Here is a 23,068-nt window from a genome sequence, read left to right as displayed (position 1 = left end):
AAGGAGGGCACATGACCAAGAAAATCAAATATCCATCAGGTATACCCTGAGAATGTACAAGAATGGATGTAAGGATATTCTAGCATTCTAGTTTCTTTCAATGCAAGAAGTCGCAATTAGATAACCAGCTGATTTCTGCCCCTTTCCATGATATTTGAAGCCCTGAATAGCATGCACCAATTTTACATCAATTTCTTTAATAACTTGCAATTGTTATATTATTAGCCTTAATTCTTTGCAATTCAAACTCTATACTTTTGTATAAGGTGTAGTTATAGGGAAAGATTTCAGTGAAACATTTAAGTGGGCAAAGTTGAGCTATTCTGATTCTAGATAAGTGGCCAACAGAATAAGGATGCAAATAGAATTAGCTTTATGTTTAAACATGTCTAATAGACATGAGTAATAAGGAAGGGGGTGATGGAGGTATTCTGTACTTTCTTTGCATCCAGAAACGAACTAGGATACTGAAAGACAGGAAACATCTTTTTCTCACATCTTCCTATCTCAACTTTGCCAAGCATCAGGAAAGAACCTACCAAACCAGTGTGAAAAAGGACAAACCTGAATTAGAGAGAACTGTTCCCAATGGCTACATGCATATGATGTTTGTGTCTACACATGTGTAGAGTATGAGTAACTATATATCTGCCAAAAACTTCACTCCAAAGAGGCCCAGAGTATATATTAATCAAATTAGTAATTACAGATTTAGACATATTGCCTGCAAATTAAATTTGTCCATTCATAACATTAATTGCTCTCTCATATGCCAATAATTTTATCTCAGAAAAATAAAGCAGGATTCTTCATTATTACAAAAAAAGTTAAAATAAATAGCTCTCCCAAAAGTCCACCTTCAGTGCATGAAAAGGTAGTTGCAAGAAGTTGTATCTCTTACCCATGTTTTTCCTTTCAGCAGCTTCTTCTAAATCTTATACTTTATTTTACCGTGAATATAAGACTTGTAATAAAAGTTGTTTTCACATATTGGGATAGATTTCAGTATTTACAAGACTAATATAAATATTTAGTTTGTGGCTACTGACACATGCTTTTATCTTCCTACTCCATATCATTTGTGTGCCAGCAGAAGATAGACTTGCAACTTATTTTCAGCATCTAACACAAATGAAAGCTTTTGTAACATTAAAGCTAAATTAGCCAATAAAGTGATTAACTTGGTGATGAAAAAGAATTTCATGTCTATTATGCATTCAAACGTTCAAATTCAGCAAAATAATTTCCAACTCAACATAATTACTATTCACATGCAGGGAGAATGACCTCTTTGCCCAAGTCCACATTTTGCAAGCATTAACAAGTTAATAACAACAAAAGTGATGCATCCTGAATGGCACAAGGATATGCCAGAATCTGATTTCCATTCATTAAAATACTGCCAACATATCTAGCTCACATTTATTAAAACTAATTTAATAATATACATAGTATTGCAGATTCTGAAAATAACACCTTTTTAAAAACCAAAATAATAAGGAAAACATAAAAAATTGGACTCTGTCTGCCAACTAATCTTGTCTATAAATATCTGTGGAGAAACAGGAGGTATCCCATTAAAGATGCTATTTTAATACAGGGAAATAAGAAGAGTTCTATAATGAATATTCTTATTTAACAGTCTTGGTCCAAAATATTTTGCAGCCTTAAACACTACAAATTAGTTCCCATATCCCAAAACCCTTTTCATATGAAAGTAGGACAAAATGGGAGCAGAATTTTACCTCAAAACTAGTGACATCTATCATTACAGAAAATATCCAGTTTTGGGAAACAGAACAAGCCACATTCTATCAAGCAATAAGCTTTCTAGTCGCTTCGATCAGAGGTCCCCAACCTTTTGGGCACAAGGGACCGGTTCCATGGAGAGAGGTTTTTCCGTGGACCGGAGGGTGCATGGTTTTGTGTGCTGCCTACATCCCACAGATGGGGCTTTGCTTGTTTGTACGGACCAGTTGCTGGCATGCTGCAGACCAGTACCAGTCTACAGACCAGGGGTTGGGGACCCTTGCCTTAGATTAAAGTAGTATTCTAAGAAGGATTCTTTAGTTTATTACACCATGAAATTTTACAACCTCATTCTAGTTGTGTCTCAGAGAAACACAATTTCTTACAGTATATTCTGTTGACAACTTCCTCTTAGGAAGTCAAGCTAAGTACCTAATGTACCTACACTTAGATAATAAGAGTGAGCTGCCAAGCAGCAAAAGGAGGCTGTTCCCAGTGCACATGAAAGAAAATACTAAGCTGATGTCAAAAGCATACATGCTTCCTTTTATTTTATATTCTTACAAACCTTCACATGCAAGAATCCCATGAAATTTATTCAATGGAATGTTTTGTATCTATAAAAAAGTGTGTGGGTCCTTGACACACACACAGAGACAGCATTCCATTCTTTGAGAACAGGACACCCTTGAGGAGACAGCATCTGCTTCTCTTGCATGCATTTACACACACCCAAGCCCATGGCTGTTAGCATCAGGTTAGATGGCATGTTTTGCTTTCCTGGCACAGTATGACCTATTTACTCTGCCCCCCCCAATTTTTTTTAATTAGCTAACTCTAAGAAAGCAATTCCATTGCAGTCACTGGTACAGAGATTCCTTTCATGCCAATAATGAGAACAAGGCTCCCAGTCCAATGTTTCTAGTCTCTTCCTATTCTTCCGAGACCAATGAATCTCGGTCCTTAACAATCATATATGTTCATTCTTCATTATTTCAAAAAGATCAGATGGCTGGCCATTATCTTCCCTTTCCAAATCATAAAGACCAGATTTTCTTCGCTTCCGAACAGAACTGATTAAAATACGTAATTTTTTTTAAAAAAATCTTTAAATCAGATTTTAAGCTTTAAATGTCATACTGAGGGAGTTGGTTAAAAAATATGAAATATATAAAAATACACACAGAGACCTGTGTCAAATAGATAATTGTAAGCATAATTAAATATGAGGTTTCTTAATTAGTGATTGGCTTATCCTTAAGAATGCAAACAGAAAGAGAAATGAACAAAGAATTTGAGATGATAGAATACATCTAGCAAAAACTAAATTTCTGGATCCAAATTAGATCTGGAATGGAACAGAAAGTGAAAAAAAAACTTTGTCTTTCAGTTCTGAGAAAGTGAGCAAAACTATCCAGTGCTTAACTGTACCTTCTATTGTCTAAGTCAGGCTGAGGAATTCTGGGAGTTGAAATCCACAAGTCTTAAAGTTGCCAAGGTTGAGGACCCCTGGTCTAAGTCCAACCAGGGCAGCAGGCTATAAGAAATAACTTTTGGGAGAATATTCTAATAAAAGTCATAGTTTTGAGTAAGATACTATAGATAAGGGCACAAAATGAAAATGATGTGGAAAAGAAATCTGAGTCTTGCACATGTTTTTGAAACAGCACCTCAAAATATGAAGGATCTTCATGTTAGTAGACATTTGTATTACTTCATTCCCTTTTTTTTGTCTTCCCTTTGACTTCTCTAGTCATAGCTTTTTGGAAGGGTTTTTACTGTTTCATTTTCATCATCACTGACACCCAATCACAGTAAGTAAAGTAACGACAATCTGCACTGATTTGGAAGGGGATAGGCCTGTGGTGGTTAGGAAGATGCATCTTTAAAATACAATAATCAGATGACCAGCCATCTCCACAATCTTCAATGCCATTATCATAATTACTGTTTTAGTTACCTGATAGCACTACAGCTGCAGTATGCACGTCATCAAGACCAACTATACTATGCCTAGTCAAGCTAATCTTACAGGTATAAACATAGATAACTTTGTAGTAAAAACTAGTAAATTACAGAAATAAACAACTGATTAAAATGGTTTGACTGCTAAGGCAACACATTATTTTCTACATGATCAAACTACATGATTAGTTTGCAACTCTGGTCTGAGCTCATCTGTTGCCATTCTGTTTTCTCTTAATAATCTACGCTGTGCTGGTTTATCAGAATTATGCAGTTGTGTTAAACTGCTGAACAGGCAGTACTGTAAGTGTTCCAACACCTGACTGCAAAGCTGAAATAGTGAAACAGCAGAATGATATGACCAACAAAGCCTCAATACTCCATGCCTTCAAAAAGAAAAAGACATTGAATAATCTAAAAGTAAGAATTTATTGCCTATAGAAGGGTACAAATAGAGAGGTAAAAATGATGTTTTGGGTCAACTCCCTTGCTTTGTTTTTAAAACTTTATTCATCATAGGTTATATCAAATAATAGGCTATAAAAAGGAAAAGCACAAAAAAACCTAAACATGATGGAGTTTGCAGTGAGGCCTGCATCATTCCAGACATGCTGAAGAGGGAGGACAGTAAAGTTGGAGGAATCAACCAACCAATTTCCTGATCACTTAGCATACAAGCAAAGCTAGGATTCCACTTACAAAACACACAAATCAGCAATGGAGAAAACTTTCATGCTGGAACAGGTGGTCCTTGTTTAATGGTTATTTGTTCAGTGACTTTTCGAACTTACAATGGTACTGAACAAGTGGTAAATACATTGCCCTTGTACTGACAACTGGTTCAGCATTCTACACTCAGATGATTGTGATCTGCAATCTTCTCTGCTGCTTCCAGCAAGCTAAGTCAATAAGGAAGCCAGAGGAAACTGCAAGTTAGGGTCATGTGAGAACATCACTTAACAGAAACTGGGACCAGGGTCACTAAACTACATGATCATACAATGTTTCAACTTAATATTATGCCACTTAATGATGGAGTTTCCTGTCCCAATTATCATTAAGGACTCCCTGTATAGTTTTTGATGATTCAAGAATGGCTTGAAAGGACTTGAATTCAGCAGTGAAAATAGCTCTTTGTCAATATGGCTCTGCCACTTTGACCCAGAAATTGTCCATTCAACAAAGCTCATATTGTAATTATTGGACAAAGCTGTAAGAAACTGAGAAGCATGCAAATAATCTATCAATGATCAATCTATCAACTATTACACCAAATCTTTATATATAGGCCAATTTCATTGTATGTGTTTGTCAATCAATAGAAGAGATCTTCCCAGCTGAAATAACTGGTACATCAAGAAATGTATACAGTGTTACATGTGCCCAAGCGCTAGCAGTAAAAGCTATATGTTAAATTTCAAATTTACGACACTCTGCTTTCTAATAAATAATGTTGCAAATTATTCAAAGTAAGAAAAATAAAATAGAAGTGAAGAACCTCCCAAAGAACATAATACAGTTGCAGGCACAATAGCAAAGGTTTTCAGTGATCTAGAAACAAAGTGCCACAAAGAAGAGGGAGTCAAGCTATTCTCCAAAGCACCTGAAAGCAGGACAAGAAGCAATGGATGGAAACTAGTCAAGGAGAGAAGCAACCTAGAACTAAGGAGAAACTTCCTGACAGTTAGAACAATTAACCAGTGGAACAACCTGCCTCCAGAAGCCATGAATGCTCCAACACTGGAAGTTTTTAAGAAGAGACTGGACAGCCATTTATCTGGGGTTGGACTAGATGACTTCCAAGGTCCCTTCCAACTTTATTATTATCATCATCATCATCATCATTATCATTATTATTATTATCATTATTATTATTATTATTATTATTATTATTATTATTATTATTATTATTATTATTAATTGACAATGGTGGAAAAGTGCACCTATTTTGAACTCTTTACAGTTTCTCAAAAACACCCAGCTGGTCCATGATATGTTGCAGACATAGAAAGCTGAAAAGAGTTTGGATATTTCAGGAAGATAATTGTCTCAAAGTTCCAAATAAATCATGAAATATTTATAGGAAAGAAAGATAAAGCTTCTGAAATGGCCTTTGTAGTCCTCAAATTTGAACAGAAACCTTATGAAAAATATGTGAAGCAATCTCAAATAAGCAGTGCATGAACAGCCACCTAATATTATTTATCACCTAGCAGAATTCTGCAAGGAACAGTAGGAAAACTTTCCAATAATAAAAATAAAAATAATCAGCTGGCTTTAGGAAACCTTTGCAAACTCTTATTTTTGCCAAAGGAGGTGTTACAAAGTGGTGACTAAAAGGGCATCCAATCATTTGTGCATGCTATATTCAATCTTCTTCTTTTGAATTTACAAACAACTGCACATAAAAATATGCAAATTTGCAGAAAGTTGTCATGTTTAATAGTTTCTGTTCACTTAGAGATCCATTAAGACATCCCTTGACAAGGGATACTTGCATTCTTGTATACAACTGTGTATGTACAGCAAGACAGCAAGATTATACATGGAGAAAATTAAATCTTGTGACCAATTTCTGATGTTGAAAAATAAGTTTTAAAGAGGATTTTTTTAAAAAACATACCGGTAAATATTCTCAGTCATCCAGGTCATAGTGTTCCAAAGGTGCTTTTTCAGGAGGCAACTGGACTTTCTTGTTTTTCTTTGAAGACGTTTTGCTTCTCATTCCCATCAGCTAAAGAAGCTTCTTGGATGAGAAGCAAAATGTCTTCAAAGAAAAACAAAAAAGTCCAGTTGCCTCCTGAAAAAGCACCTTTGGGACAAATATTTGTATTTGGTAAACAGCTACCAAAGAGTAAACACAGACTGGAGTTAGCACATCCAGCATATGTAAATTGTTTTAATTGATTTATTTAAAAGAACACAAAGCAACCTCGCCATCCTTGGTTCTTTTTCTCATTTTTTGGTTATCTAGTTTTCAGAGTCCAGTCTGTCTTCGATGGTGAAGATTGTCATATAACTACATTTCTGGACTTTTTCTTACTATATGCATGTAGAAAATGGTATACTGAGTTTTGCATTTTGTGAAACTTTATTATCCGCAATTTTCTGGGGGTCATTGGAGGAAATAGACCCCATGCAAATAATAATAATAATAATAATAATAATAATAATAATAATAATAATAATAATAATAATAATAATAATAATAATAATTATTATTATTATTATTATTATTATTATTATTATTATTTTATTTATATACCGCCCTTCTCCCGAAGGACTCAGGGCGGTGAACAGGGCAAATATATAAAAATACAAAAATACAAAAGTTAAAAAAGAATTAAATACAATGCCCAAACTAAAACAGTAAATACATATATTAAAAAACAACAATAAAATCCCAAACCCATCCCCCCATCAGGCCAGGCCAGCTTGTTCGAATAAGTGCGTCTTCAGATCGCATCGGAAGGAGCGAAGGTCGGGCGCCATCCGGAGCTCGACTGGCAACCGATTCCATAAATCCGGGGCGCCCACAGAAAAGGACCTCCCCCTGGGGGCCACCAGACGACATTCTCTGACCGGTGGCACCCTGAGGAGGCCCTCTCTGTGGGAACGCACAGGGCGGAGGGAAGTTGATGCCGGCAGCAGGTGATCCCTGAGGTACTCCGGACCCATGCCATGTAGGGCCTTGAACACCATTACCAGTACCTTGAATCTCACTCGGAAGACAACTGGGAGCCAATGCAGCTCACGGAGCAGAGGTGTAACATGGGAGTATCGGGAGACTCCCAACACAACTCTCGCGGCTGCATTCTGTACCAGTTGGAGCCTCCGAGTGGTCTTCAAGGGCAGCCCCATGTAGAGAGTGTTGCAGTAGTCTAAACAAGAGGTCACGAGCGCATGAGTGACTGTACGCAGGGCATCCCGGTCTAGATAGGGCCGCAACTGGCGCACCAGGCGAAGGCCCCCCTAGTCACGGCCACTATGTGATCTTCCAAAGTAATCCGTGAATCTAGGAGGACTCCCAAGTTGCGAGCCCTATCTACGGGGGGTAATAGCTCACCCCCCATAGAAAGAGATGGGATATTCTGAATATCCCGGGATGCCGATATGCACAGCCACTCAGTCTTGTCGGGGTTGAGTTGAAGTCTGTTCCTCCCCATCCAAACCCGAACTGCTTCCAGGCAACGGGACATCACGTCGAGGGCATAACAGGGGTGGTTTGGGGTCAAAATAAAAAGTTGGGTATCATCAGCGTACTGATGATACCCAACTCCAAAACCACGAATGATCTCACCCAGCGGTTTCATGTAGATGTTGAACAGGAGAGGCGAGAGGACCGACCCCTGAGGAACTCCACAAGCAAGAGGCCTCGAGGTCGACCTCTGCCCCCCTGCCAACACCGACTGCGAACGTCCCAGGAGATAGGAGGAGAACCACTGAAAAACTGTGCCTCCCACTCCCAACTCCCAATAATGAGAGCCACCCATAATGTGACCTGCAGGCTAATGCTATTTTTGACTTCTTCATATTTAACATTCACCCACATTTTTCACCTTCCAGTTTTACTTGGATACTAGTTCACCCAAGCTTTTCTTTTTCCTGATAAAGTGTTGTCAGCTAATATTCTTAATGCTTTGGCATCCTATTTTGATGCATTCTCCTCACTCTCCTGCTATTCTTATCACAGAATTTGTGCTTATGTATGCAACTTAACTTCAACTCCATCAATAATTTGCATATTCTTTTGCATCTTCCTTCTTTAATTATATATATGACTGAACTTTTTCAATCTCCATGCCACCGTTTGGCTCTGCATGTTGACACAGAATTTCTAGCACTTTAATTACCTTTTCCTTCAACTTCAGTTTAATGAATCTTTCATTTGCACCTGTGATTTTATATGACAACTTAAAACCTACCATTTCTCATGTTCCAGTAATAAATTTATGAATATATATTGTCTCTAAAAATACTTCTATCATTCTAGTATTACATTTATAGTTTTTCGATGTTGCTCTTTCACAATCATTTAATCTTTGTCACTTTTCTTCTGTGATTATTCTTGAGTAACCTTATAAAATTTCCTTTGATTTCTGCAATCATCTTAAAAACATCTTTTTCTTTTTTTTAAATTTTAAGACTATTTGTTCATAGTCTTGATTAAGAAAACTTTTTGTCCTTGTGTGCTTGATGTTTAGAAATTTGAATTCAGTCATGGTACATCCTCTTGCTGTCTAAGACTTTCACCTTCCATCTTTAGCTATCATAATGTCTTACGAATTTGTTTTTTTATTTGATTTATAAGCCATCTAATCATGAAATAACTCAAAAAGACATACAAGGGTTTAAAAATGCTTACTAAAAGGGAGAGAAAGGAGAGGAGAGGAGAGGAGAGGAGAGGAGAGGAGAGGAGAGGAGAGGAGAGGAGAGGAGAGGAGAGGAGAGGAGAGAATAAAAGCAAAAAAATAATAATACTGCATTAAAAAGGTAAAGGTTCCCCCACACATGCGTGCTAGTCGTTTCCAACTCTAGGGGCTGGTGCTCATCTCTGTTTCAAAGCCGAAGAGCCAGCGCTTGTCCAAGGACGTCTCCGTGGTCATGTGGCTGGCATGACTAGACGCCAAAGCCGCACGGAATGCTGTTACCTTCCCACCGTAGTGGTCCCTATATTTCTACTTGTATTTTTACGTGCTTTCAAACTGCTAGGTTGGCAGAAGCTGGGACGAGTAACAGGCGCTCACTCTGTTACGCGGCACTAGGGATTCGACCCGCCAAACTGCCGACCATTTGATCGACAAGCTCAGCGTCCTAACCCACTGAGCCACTGTGTCCCTTAATACTGCATTAGAAAATTAAAAAAAAATGCATGCTCCTGTTCCAGGGGACAGAGAATACAACAAGAATTACATCTCCAAAGTTACATAAAACACATTATGATATTGAGGATGCCAGGAGTATGCCAATCCTGCCTGATCTTATACAGTGGGCTGAAACAATTGTTGCTATCCAGCTACCTTAAGCCATAAAGAGCTTTACTGATGAAAACCAACACTTTGAATTGCAACTGAACTGATAATACAGGCAGAGAGATGTCACATGGACAAACTGAGGAGCGTCAAAAACTACTTATACAATCACATTCTGGATCATCTGTAATCTTCAAGAACAGCAGAAAGTACAGGATATTGTTCTTTTTCATATTTTGGGAACATTTTTCCCCCTGATCCAATCTTCACAATGTTTCTTGTCCCTTTCTCAGGGCCTCAAGTTCTCTTTTGCATAAGTTGTTTATGCATTGCACTGATTTTATATTCTGACATATGTCCTTTATATTTATTTTCTCTTTTTCTAAATTTAACCCATATAGTTGCTGGCCAAAATTGATGGCCTATACCATGATGTACGAATGAAAGTTTCTTGGGTCAACTGAATTTTCAAGTTTCTTGTTCAACTTAAATTTCCCCATTTTCTATAACTATTATGTAGGCAGTTTGATTCTGATGTTGTGCAACTAATAATGGCCTTGAGTAGAATATGCATTTACATTGGCAATAAACAAAGAATTCTCTCTAGAAAACTCTACTAGCTGATTTCTTAAATTTTTATGTTTAACCAATCAAAATCATCCTGTAAGTCTAGATTTCTTTATTTCATCTATTCTTGCATTCAAATCACCTACTGATTTGAAAAGCCCCCATTACTGCATTCAAATCACTCACCATTATTTTCTTCCTTGGTTTTGCATTTAGCTTCTCTTGCAATGTGCAACAAAATTCTCGCAGTGTTTTCTACTACTGCAGCTGTAGAACATGCATATATTGTTGGACATTTGCCGCCCTCATTGCGTCTGCAGATAACCGCCCTGCTGCCCTGTTTAGGGTGACCCGTTCCCTTTTAAATCAGGGGACGGGGGAGGACCCCTTGCGGGGACGGGCCGAGGAGTTTAGTCAGCATCTGCTGGATAAAATTGCTCAGATTCGGGCTGGTCTGGACTCTGACTGGGCAGTATCTGATGAGGGGGAAGCGATGGGTTTGGCCGATAATATTTGGGAGGAGTTTGCTCCTGTGACTCCGGATGAAGTGGACAGGATCATGGGGAGATTAAGTGCCGCCATGTGTTTGTTGGACCCGTGCCCCTCCTGGCTGGTTTATGCAGCTCGGGAGGTGACATGAGGCTGGCTCCTGGCAGTTATTAATGCTTACTTGAGTGAGGGGTGCTTCCCTGCCACTTTGAAGGAGGCGGTGGTGAGGCCCCTCCTCAAGAAACCTGCCTTGGATCCAGCTATTTTAAATAACTTTCATCCTGTCTCCAACCTTCGCTTTCTTGTGAAGGTTGTTGAGAGCGTGGTGGCACGGCATCTCCCTTTAGTCCTGGAGGAAATTGAGTATCTGGATCTGTACCAATCGGGTTTCAGGCCCGGGTACAGCACGGAGATGGCATTGGTCGCACTGGTGGATGATCTCTGGCGGGCCCGGGATAGGGGTTATTCCTTTGTCCTGGTCCTATTAGATCTCTCAGCGGCTTTTGATACCATCGACCATGGTATCTTGCTGCGACGTCTTGGGTTGGGAGTGGGAGGCACCGTTTTACAGTGGTTCTCCTACCTCTCGGGCCGTTCAGAGATGGTGTTGGCAGGAGGGCAGAGGTCAACCCCGAGGCCCCTTAGTTGTGGGGTGCCCCAGGGGTCGGTCCTCTCTCCCCTCCTGTTCAACATCTATATGAAGCCACTGGGTGAGATCATCCGTGGTTTCGGGGTAAGGTATCATCAATATGCTGATGATACCCAGCTTTTCATCTCCACCCCGAACTGACCCAGTGATGCCCTCGACGTGATGTCCCGCTGCCTGGAAGTGGTACGAATCTGGATGGGGAAGAACAGGCTCCAGCTCAACCTGGCCAAGACTGAGTGGCTCTACGTACTGGCATCTCGTTTAGTCCAAAAGGTTCTGTCTTTGGTTATGGGAGGAGAGGTGTTACCTCCCGTTGATAGGGTGCACAACTTAGGTGTCCTCCTGGATACACGACTCAGTTTTGAAGATATAGGAGTTGTGGCCAGGGGGGCATTTGCCCAGGTTCTCCTGGTGCACCAGTTGCGCCCCTATCTGGACCGAGATGCTCTACGTACGGTCACTCATGCACTCGTTACCTCCCGTATAATTACTGCAATGCTCTCTACATGGGGCTGCCCTTGAAGACCACCCAGAGGCTCCAGCTGGTGCAGAATGCGGCCGTGCGGGTTGTGATGGGAGCATCCCGATACTCCCATATTACACCCCTCCTGCGTGAGCTACATTGGTTACCGGTTGTCCTCCGGGTGAGATTTAAGGTGATGGTTCTTACCTATAAAGCCCTACATGGCTTAGGCCTGAGATATTTGCAGGACTGTCTGCTGCCAGGAACAACCTCCCATCGCCCGGTGCGCTCACACAGGGAGGGCCTCCTCAGGGTGCCGTCGGCTAGACAATGTCGGCTGGCGACCCCCAGGGGGAGGGCCTTCTCTGTGGGAGCGCCGGCCCTGTGGAATCAACTTCCCCTTGAGCTCCAGATGGCCCCGGAACTCCGGTCCTTTCGTCGTGGCCTTAAAACATTTCTCTTCCATCAGGCTGACCTGGACTGACAATAGGGATTTTTAAATAGAATATTTTTAATATTTTATCATTTTATCATTGGGGCTTGTTAGTTTAATCTTTTTTAACATTTGTATTATTGTGTTTTATTGTTGTTAGCTGCCCTGAGTCCTTCGGGAGATAGGGCGGCATATAAGTCCCAAAAATAAAATAAATAAAGCATTAATTCTAATAAATACAGCCTTGTCATGCCAGTTAACAGGATATCATGTAATCATATGATTTGAACTTATTCCTAAACACCCACATCCTGAAACTATGTTTGTTTCACAAATTTCAAATCTTCCTTGATATTTCTCAAATTCTACATTAAATTTTATCACTGTTGTTTTATCACTGTTGCTGTTTTGATTCACTATAATAGAGTTATGTAGCAGTTTTAATTCCTAACAAAAATAAAGAAAGTAGTATAGACTAAGATTAATAGGTATTTACAGAGTACTTCGTAGCAGAATCATTCTCAGCATTCTGTTACAGCAGTCTAGCCCAAAAGAGTAGTTAAAAATGAGATTGTCACATGGCGATTCAAGGGGCCTGATTCATGTTTCAAGACACATGAGTAAGATTCATGAAACGTTCAGAGAAGAATTTCAGTTGCTAGTAATAGCAAGGGAAATCAAAGGGTAGCCATAAATTGGCAAAGTGGAATATCTCCCTGGGTGTTGTTTAATTACTCTGCTAGAAAGACTTTGATCCTGCCAACTCTTAACTTCAGGGACTCTCTGCATCTTCACCATAGCAGTCACAATTGCTCTCTTGGATCCAGAGGAGCAGATTCAAGCAATTCAGCATTTCCAGCTGTCCCCTCTTTAGGAGAAGTAATAGCTTCCAGCTCTTCCCTACAGATGGCTGGGATTTCACTGTCTCCTGCAAACCCAGATCCTGAAAGAAATACCAAAGTCTCCTTATTAGGAGCAAAAATAATATATTCCATGTCCCAGTTTCTGTGTGTCCTTGTACAATGAGGAATGCTTTCAATACTGGTACCATAAGTGACCAGATTTCCTTGCAGCTTTGGGAGTCCACCCCATCACCACAAAATCTACTTGTGCTTCAATGTTCTTTTCCAGTAACCAGAGGAGCATCTTCCAATATGGGGTATAATGTGACCTTCTAACATGCATGGAATTTTCTTGATGACAATTGAGAGTGGTTTGTTCTTACTAACTTGTGATTCTAATTTTAGAATTACTTCTCCTAAATGAATTAGCATCTGTCAGTCCTTTGAGGTAGGGCAGCTCAGGAAACAAACAAGAACAGCTGTAACATTACTCTTTTATAAAAATCAAAACCTTTAAAACCTGTGAAAGATTCTCTTGCCATCTTATACCAATGAGAAAGCAAATCAGTGGTTTCTATTACATTTCTTCCTTCCGTCAGACATAAGTGGATTTTTACTACTGGCTATTCTGTACCTTCTTCAGTATCTCCATACTTCTGAAGAATGCCAACTGCTTTGACTTCTGTTGGGGATTAGTGTTGGCTTCACCCCTCCCCTTTTGATCCTAGGAAGGAAAAGTCCTACCATGTCAAGGTATAATACTCTGAAAAGAAAAAATCCAGGTAACTGAAATAATGTTAAGGCTTCATAAATACTTAATGCAGTGATATATTTGCAGGAAAAGGTCCTTGTGATTAAACATATCAGCTATTGAAATATATTTATTTCAAATGCAAATTTTTACAAAAGCAACTTAGAAAAATAAGGCCAACTTTAGAATATGTATCTAACCTAAGGATGAACTATAAAGTAAATATTGGAACTCCGTAAAAATTTAGTCAGAAATTATTTGAAGCTAAGCAGGATCAGAAACATAAGCCTAACATCCTTAATTAGGCTAGTTTGGCTTAATAATAATTTAATAATAATAATAATTTTATTTGTATACCGCCCTTCTCCCGAAGGACTCAGGGCGGTGAACAGGGCAATACATGTTAAAAGACAAGAATACAAAAATTAAAAGAGATTAAACAAGATGCCCAAGAACTATAACAATAAATTAAATACATAAAAAGCAATAAAACCCAAACCCATTACCCATCAGGCCAGGCCGGCTTGTTCGAACAGGTAGGTCTTTAGATCGCGCCGGAAGGAGCTTAGGTCGGGTGCCATCCGGAGCTCAACCAGAAGATGGTTCCATAAATCTGGCACGCCCACAGAGAACGCCCTCCCCCTGGGGGCCACCAGTCGACATTCTTTGACCGGTGGCACCCTGAGGAGGCCCTCTCTGTGGGAGCGCATTGGGCGGAGGGAAGTTGATGCCGGCCGCAGGTGCTCCCTGAGGTATTCCGGACCCATGCCATGAAGGGCTTTGTAGGTCATTACCAGCACCTTGAATCTCACACGGAAGACAACTGGGAGCCAATGCAGCTCGCGGAGCAGGGGTGTAACATGGGAGTATCGGGAAACTCCCAACACAACTCTCGCGGCTGCATTCTGTACCAGTTGGAGCCTCCGAGTGGTCCTCAAGGGCAGCCCCATGTAGAGAGCGTTGCAGTAGTCCAAACGAGAGGTCACGAGCACACGGGTGACCATACGTAAGGCATCCCGGTCTAGATAGGGCCGCAACTGGCACACCATATGAAAGGATAACTGAAAAGATTCAAGTCTTCTCTAGCCTGTATGACAGACATTTCTTTTCCCATAGCTGCTATTCTAAGTCCTGGCTTCTTATTGCTTCTCATGTCATGTTCTTAGGGTCCAAACCATTCCCATATCTGACCTCCTTTTTCAACCTCTCTTTAGAAGTACGTATTCCGTGACTGTGTCTTGGCTGCACAAACTTGGATGACCGTCAAACTGGAGCCAAGAAACTCAAACATCTGAACTCTTGGCAGCCACCTAGTAGATCAAACAACTAAATGGATGGCCCAGATTTTCAACGAATGGAAAAAACAGAGTATGAAAGAAAAAAAATGTAGTGCATGAAGTAAATAGAACATTGTATGTGGCAGCTGGAGGAGGTTTTTCCATGGTGATGCTAGGTAGGTCTAGAATTTTAGCAGAAAGGACCATTATCACATATGGCCCACATAATGTCCATTCAAAATTCACAACAGCATGATATATCACATCTGGGTTTTGGAAAGGGCACACTAAAGGGGACAGCAAGGTTTAGGGTGGCATGGCTTTCTGTTATCTGTGGGATAGGAGGGGAGCACAATAAAGCAGCTATAATAGCTCTCAACCTTTCATTTACTGACCACTGTTATGACAGTACTGAGAATGTGACTTACAACCAGTCCTCGCATTTATGACTGTTAAAGCACTTCTACAACCATGTGATCAAAATTCAGACATTTGGCAACCGGCATGTATTTATGATGGTTGCAGCATCATGATCACCATTTGCAAACTTTCTAGGGGCTTTTGCCAAGCAAAGTCAATGGGAGAAGCCAGATTTGCCTAACAACCAGTGATTTGCTTAACCACAGAAAAATGGTCATCAAATCAATTAATGACCATACTACTTTGTGATGGAATTTCCAATTCCAATTTTGATCTTCAAGGCAACCAGAGATCAAAACGCAGGGGTGACCAAAACTTGAATTCAAACTATTTTAAATTGGGGACGCTCTTATATCAAGTTTGAGACAGTTCTTTTTATCATTTTATATATTTTTCAAATGCAAAACTTCTAGGTCAAAACACTTTCAAATTGGCCACAGTAGCAATTCTTCAAAGCAAAGCAACTGTTTCAAACTCAAAATCAGAAGGTTTTTGCACGTCAGTACAAAATACTTTGCTTTTTCTTTAAAACAACCAGATCAACCTTCCAATAAAACTGGCCAAAGAAATGTTTTGATATTTCCATGTTCAATTTTTTTCCAATCTTTTCAACCTTGTATGAAATTACCCCCATAATTCTTAAAATCTGTCAGTTTTTAATATCTGTAAAATATTTAGTTCAAAAAATAAACATAACTTTGTGGTTTCTGTACCAGAAACAAATAAGTAAAAGAATAAATGCTAGATTTAAATCAAATTTTCAGAGTTTATCCACTTGATTTATTTTTAATCAGAACTCTTATTGCTGTTTCTGAATGGTAGCTATTTAAAAAAAAGAAAAAATACATATATCATATTCAACTTGCCAGTTATCCTTTTGAAGATACCAAAGAGTTAATATAGTTATGAATTGCTTTTGGTCCTGAGGTTTCCAGTATGGTTTAGTTTTATTATACTACAGTATACATCATTAGAGTTTGTTTCTAGATAGATCGATCGATAGATCGATAGATCGATAGATAGATAGATAGATAGATAGAGCGAGCTATGTAAGCATATTAATAAAGGTTAATTGTTTTTTAAAAGTATATTTCTTGTCCATTTTTGCAGCTGATTTGATTTTCCATATGATTGCAACTGCATGAAGAGTAGTTTTTTTTTCTTAAAATCATCCTGCTTAAAGAATGAACATTTAGTATTTACTTTATTTAAAAGTTACATACCTTAATAGGCCACAAAATATTTGGGTCACAACAAATGTTTAATCATTCAGGGGTTTTTTATATATTCAATTTTTTTTTAAAAAAAGAATAGCACTACCCTATTTTATCAAGAGCAATGAATTAAAGCAAGAAGGAAACTAATTACTTCAAAATCTTCTTTAAAAAGTCTTCACCAATTTGCAGAGAGTGTCAGTAAGGATGTAAGATGGCCTTCTCTGGAAAGAGTTTAGGCATCGTCTTATCCTCTCAACAGATGGCAGTTGGTTACAGTTTAAGATACCATTTTAAATTTGTTCCTAAACCATATAGAGCAGTAATGATGAACCTTTTAGAAACTGAGTGCCCAAACCACAACCCAAAACCCACTTATTTATTGCAAAGTGCCAGGGCCGCATCAGCAGTGGTGTCCTCGGGGGGGGGGATGGGGGTGTGGCCCACTGGGTGGGCATGGCTGTGGTTTTCATGGCCACCTCGATGTTGCTCATGGGGGGGGAACGGCTGTGGGGGCCGGGGAGGGTTGGGGAAGATCCAGGGGGGGTCTGGTGGATGGGGCGATGGGCAGGAGGTCCAGCATAGATGGGGGGAGGCACGCAATCCTACCTGGGACTGGGGGGCCATGGCACCAATGGGGATCCAGCTTTCCCTACTCAGGGTGGCCTTTGGCTTGCTGGGTGTGGGCATGCTCTACCACCTCTACTTGAGCTTGCTAGCTGGCCACTTCGCCTCCTTTGTGCTGGATGGGACTGCCACGCCAGGTGGTAGCGGCAGCCTAATGGACCTGCAGAAGCTGCTGGCAGTGGCAGCACGCATGCACACAGAGAGGGCTCTGAGTGCCGCCTCTGGCACGCGTGCCATAGGTTCGCCACCACTGATATAGTGTTTTAAAGTTCCTATGGCTTTGAACTGTACCTAGAAACAAACTTGTAATTCATTCAGTGTTTTGGATTCAATCTAGAAGAGGTGTTCCAGAATGCTTAAGTGAATATTCATTGGCATCCTTCAGTCTCGAGAGACTATAGTATTGTGCTCTGGAAAGAGGTCCTAAAGCAGCATCTGGTGTGGCTAAAAAGGCCAATTCGAGACTGGCAGTCCCTTCCACACTAGGGCAGATACAATCTGTCCCCTGTCCAGCCCCCAGATTTCACTGGTTCCGGGACTGCCTCTTTGCCTCAGCCTGCCGCACAAGTGTCTCTTCAAATTGGAGAAGGCCATGCTCCGTCTTTAGCCTCCAAGCTGAGCAATCAGAGGTCAAGGTTTCCAAGCTGTTAATGTCCATTCCCAAGGCATTTAGATCCCTCTTGCAGATACCCTTATATCGCAACTCTGGTCTCCCTCTGGGGCGCTTTCCCTGCACTAGTTCTCCATACAGGAGATCTTTCAGAATCCAACCATCAGCCATTCTCATGACATGCCCAAGCCAGCATAGACGTCGCTGTTTCAATACTGTATACATGCTAGAAATTCCAGCACATTCCAGGACTGCGCTATTTGGAACTTTGTCATGCCAGGTGATGCCAAGAATATGTCGGAGACAGTGCATATGAAAGGTGTTTAACTTTCTCTCCTGCCATGCATAAAGGGTCCAAGACTCACTGCAGTACAAGAGTGTGTACTGCATAAAGGTGAATAAAGACACCACCTATTGTATTCATGAAACTCTAGTCCTGTTTTCCAAAGCACCTCTTTCTAATCAAACCTTGTTAGCAGACTTCAAAATTATAAAAAAATGTTATACTTATCCTCTTAACAAACATGCTGAATTTTGAACCAACAGTAACTTCTGAATATCTGGATGTGATATAAATAAGGCAAAACATTTCTCTGGTCAGAGTTGTATTCTCTGAAAATAGATTCAGTTAGGACAGCTAATTTTGGTAGAATAAAGGCATTCCTGGCAACTTTTGATATTCAGCATTAAGGTCAAGGTTATTGTCATATAAAACTATGTTTTCAATATGAGCAGGGTATGCAGTTTATGAATAAAAACTTGTATGCAACATCAACTACATACAGAACTTGCACAAATACAATTACATCATTGTAGAGATTGGTCCTCTAGTTTGAGGATATAATGGGAAAAGTGATTAAATCTTGGATGATGCAATATATTTTTTCTCTAAATATCTTGGATTTCCAGTTTAATGAAATCTCATTGTCTTAAATTAAATCTAAAAATGATTCAGTTCATTGTTTTTCAACCCAACTGTCCCTTTCTCTTGACTTCTTTTGCCCTTCAAGACTGCCAATTACAAATGTCAATTACAAATGTAATACCTAATTTGGCAATTGTTCTCAGTGACACTTAAATTGAAGTAATTCATTGCTAACTGTATAAGAATTTGTAATTTTACCTTAAAAATATCCAAAGAATGCATGGACATTTTATTTCAAAAGCAACTATGCAGTAAGTTCATGCCTTGGTGGTGTTCTGTCTAGATTATTATAATAGTTTGGTGATAGACCTGCTTGATTTTTCTGACCACCACTCTGCATACAGAATAGTGTAGTGTATGCACCTAGATAATTATAACATAATGACAGAGTTGGAAGGGACCCTGGAGGTCTTCTAATCCAACTCCTTCCCCCCTCATTCAAGCAAGAGACCCTATACCATTTCAGACAAGTGGCTGTCCAGTTCCTTCTTAAAAGCCTCCAGTGATGGAGCACCTTCAACTTCTGAAGGCAAGCAGTTCCACTAATGGTTCTGTCAGGAAATTTTCTTTATTTCTAGGTTGGTTCTCTCCTTGCTTAGTTGCCATCAGTTGTTTTTTTTAGCTTGCCTTCAGGTGCTTTGGAAAATAGGTTGACCCCCTCTTTTTTGTGGCAGCTGCCCAAATATTGAAGCACTGCTAGTCCTTCTTTTCACTAAACATACCCAATTCCTGCAATTGTTCTTCATATGTTTTAATATAGCCCAACTCTTCTCATTAATTGCTATATTGATTGGGCTGAGTCTTATCATTTGGATTGCTGATGTTGACCTTCATAGGTTTGTGTGTACAGGAACAGCCAATTATTTGATCACAATTCACTTTCCTATCCACTTAGCTCAATTATACAGTCAACGCCAATTAGTTGTTCTTTGTGTAAAAATGGTCACCTTACCTTTTACAGCTCCCCCCCCCTTCAGCTCAGGCTCTCTGGAATCAATTCCTCCTTGAATTACACAATATATGATGGAAAAAATGTCCCATAGCAAAATAATTACACTTTTTTATATAAATGAATAAAGTATTAGGTTGCATCTAGCCTTTCCATTCCTCCAGTGGAATCTTCTGTTAATACAGAAAGGAGTTCCTTGGTTCCTTGAATGAGATTTAAACCATATGTGACATACAATTCTCATGCAGTTATAATCATGTGAAGAACTATGGTATAAATGAACAGCTTTGTGTAATTTTAGCAGTTTTATTAGAATGCACTTATAATAAGCACAAGTACAGGCAAATGAAAAATATAAACCAATATAATAAAATATAAAATCAATGTTATACATTTCATAATGCAATATCAACATATGGCCAACATATACATTTCCTGACAAAGTCCAACTTTGGTATTTTCAAACTCTTGCTTTCCTAATAAAATGTGCTTTCAGGTAAACAAATAGATATAGCAGTCAAAAATTGTGTGCAATTTGTTTCTCCTTAACAGACTTAATGGAGAAAGAAAAAAGATACAAGCAGTAAAAGGAATAATGGGTCGACTGCAAGTGAAGAACTGTAACTTCAAGGTATTTTGCACTATTCAATGTATAAAGATGTGAAATAACTTATTTCGTATGCTAAGAGTTTGTCCACCTTGGATAACCTGCTTCTCACTTCTTTCAGACAATAATACATACAGTCTATGACAGGGGTCGGCAACCTCGGCTCTTTTATGACTCGTGGACTTCAACTCCCAGAATTCCTGAGCCAGCATAGCTGGCTCAGGAATTCTGGGAGTTGAAGTCCACGAGTCATAAAAGAGCCGAGGTTGCCGACCCCTGGTCTATGACTATAAAGGACCAAAAATGGTGGTTAGGTAAATTCATTTTCAATGAAATTTGAAATACTGATGGGGCATTTGAAAAAGTGTGGTAGGATTATACACAGTGACAGTCATCTTTTCACAAAAAAATCAATCCTAGAATTATCACAAAATAACAAACCTACTTGCCACTAGTAGTAAAGTACCTGCATTACAAAGTTTTTTATGATACTACTGAACATTGCCCATGAGGTGTGTTGTATTTATTTTTTATTTATTTATTTTAATTCCATTTATATCCCGCCCTTCTCCGAAGACTCAGGGCGGCTTACAAGCTTAGCAGTAGCCTTCATTCTATGTATATGCCTGCTTATTAGGGCTTTCACACACACCCCAAGCGGCATTATTACAAAGTCAGCTTAATTGCCCCCAACAATCTGGGTCCTCATTTTACCTACCTCGGAAGGATGGAAGGCTGAGTCAACCTTGAGCCTGGTGGGATGCGAACCTGCACTAATTGCAGGTAGTTGGTGTTACTTAAGGAGGCATTAGCCCACTGCTCCACCAAGGCTCCATTTGCAGATAGTTTCCTATATATTAGTGAAAGAAAATTCTTTTAAGCAATAGTTCCAGTATTCATACCACCTACAATGAAAATTTACCTACATTTATCCAAGTATAGCAGTATTCATCCTCTTCCAATACTACCCCTTTCCACAGCATGACTCCTGGTTATTTCAAAACCATAACACCTTAGAAGAATAGTTTTAACTTGCTGATGTTGCCAGAACAAAGTTTCAGCCAGTTTCTAATGGAAACTAAGTAGTCAATTAAAACTTACTCTGCAATGTCTCACAACTAAAGTGCTGACTAAAAAACAAGAGAAAAGAGTCATTACCTTGAGTTTGTGGTACAGAAGTTTATATTTGAACACAGCTGGCTCTGAGTCACCCAGTTCCCATGACAGCCTCTCCAAGCTGCATTGATTTGTAGAGGGGGAAAAGCACTGTAAATCTCCTTCAGCTGAATTGCATCACTGTTGAGGCTAGTTTTAAAAGGCAAATTAAATGTCTTCTGTTTCAAACTGAGTAGCAGATGTAGCTGTCTTTCACTTTGCTTGAAACTCTAGTTACAGAATACTACTATATGTGGCAATTCTGCTATTTAAAATGCACAGAGCCAGAATATTCAAACTTAACAAGAACACACTTCTTTATGCTCCCAACTTTCCAGAACTACGCTTTCCTTTTGGGGAGGAGGAAGCAGGGGAGAACTACTGTTTGCATAATAGCAGTGTTCATTTTTGAAGTTTTCCTTTAAACCATGGAGGAAATTAAAGCAAAAGTCAGCTTCTCCTCTAGGGAATGAGACCTCACAAATATACAAGCAGAGGCTATGAGATGACAAAGGATAAAATATCACTGTGAGCAGGAAACCAGCAGAATTATCATTTCAGGTAACACGTGAAGAATCTTTGATAAATTATTCATGTGATCTATTGCAATAGGGAAGAAGAATAAAGAAGGACAAACATCATCTTCACAACTTGAAAAAGAATCCTCCATTTTCTTTCAACATCTGGCAATTGCTTTATTCCAGATGTTTCTCATTAGTATCCCGGTCCCATCCATATTTGGAGGGAAGGGAAGCAAGAAGTAGGTTTCCTACAAAGCAAAAATGTTTGAGAGAAGCTCACCATTCTCTACAATAGAGGCAGACAACATGGTGTCCTCTGGATATTTAAAGACAAGTCCCATGATCCTTTGCCATAGGCTAGGCAGGTTGGGGTTGATAGGAACAGAGGCTCAAATAACTGGAAGCAAGCAAACTGCTACATGATATTTATCACATTAAATACTTAGCACTTTGATTTGGGTAACAGCATTAAGATCACATTCTAGGGCAACACTTCAGATACATCAGTCACAATTTATGATAGTAGATCTAGAAAAAGCAGTTCTAAGGCATTTGTATTGAAATGAATAGCATTTATTGTTGAGCCAACATGCAGATGGTGCCACATGTGAATTTCCCAACAGGAAACTTAATTTCTTCTTCTTGAGTACTGTTACACTTATACAGTTTCACAAATGATACGATATAGGAAAAGAATTTTGTAAACAGTGAGGCTATTGAATAAGCAGATCCACATATTTCAGATGTATACATACTCCTGTGTGGGACTGTTCAGCAGTAGAAAAAGAAATTTCAAAACACTGTATAAAAAAGATGCTGGCAGAAGAAAAAGTTAATGTTTATAGTACAGAAAGGTGTTGATGGAGGCCAAAGCTGCTGCTTG

Source organism: Vipera berus (assembly GCF_964194415.1).
Source record: "Vipera berus genome assembly, chromosome: 3".
Taxonomy (NCBI): domain Eukaryota; kingdom Metazoa; phylum Chordata; class Lepidosauria; order Squamata; family Viperidae; genus Vipera; species Vipera berus.
The sequence above is the reverse complement of the archived record's forward strand: the minus strand, read 5'-3'. Positions refer to the sequence as shown.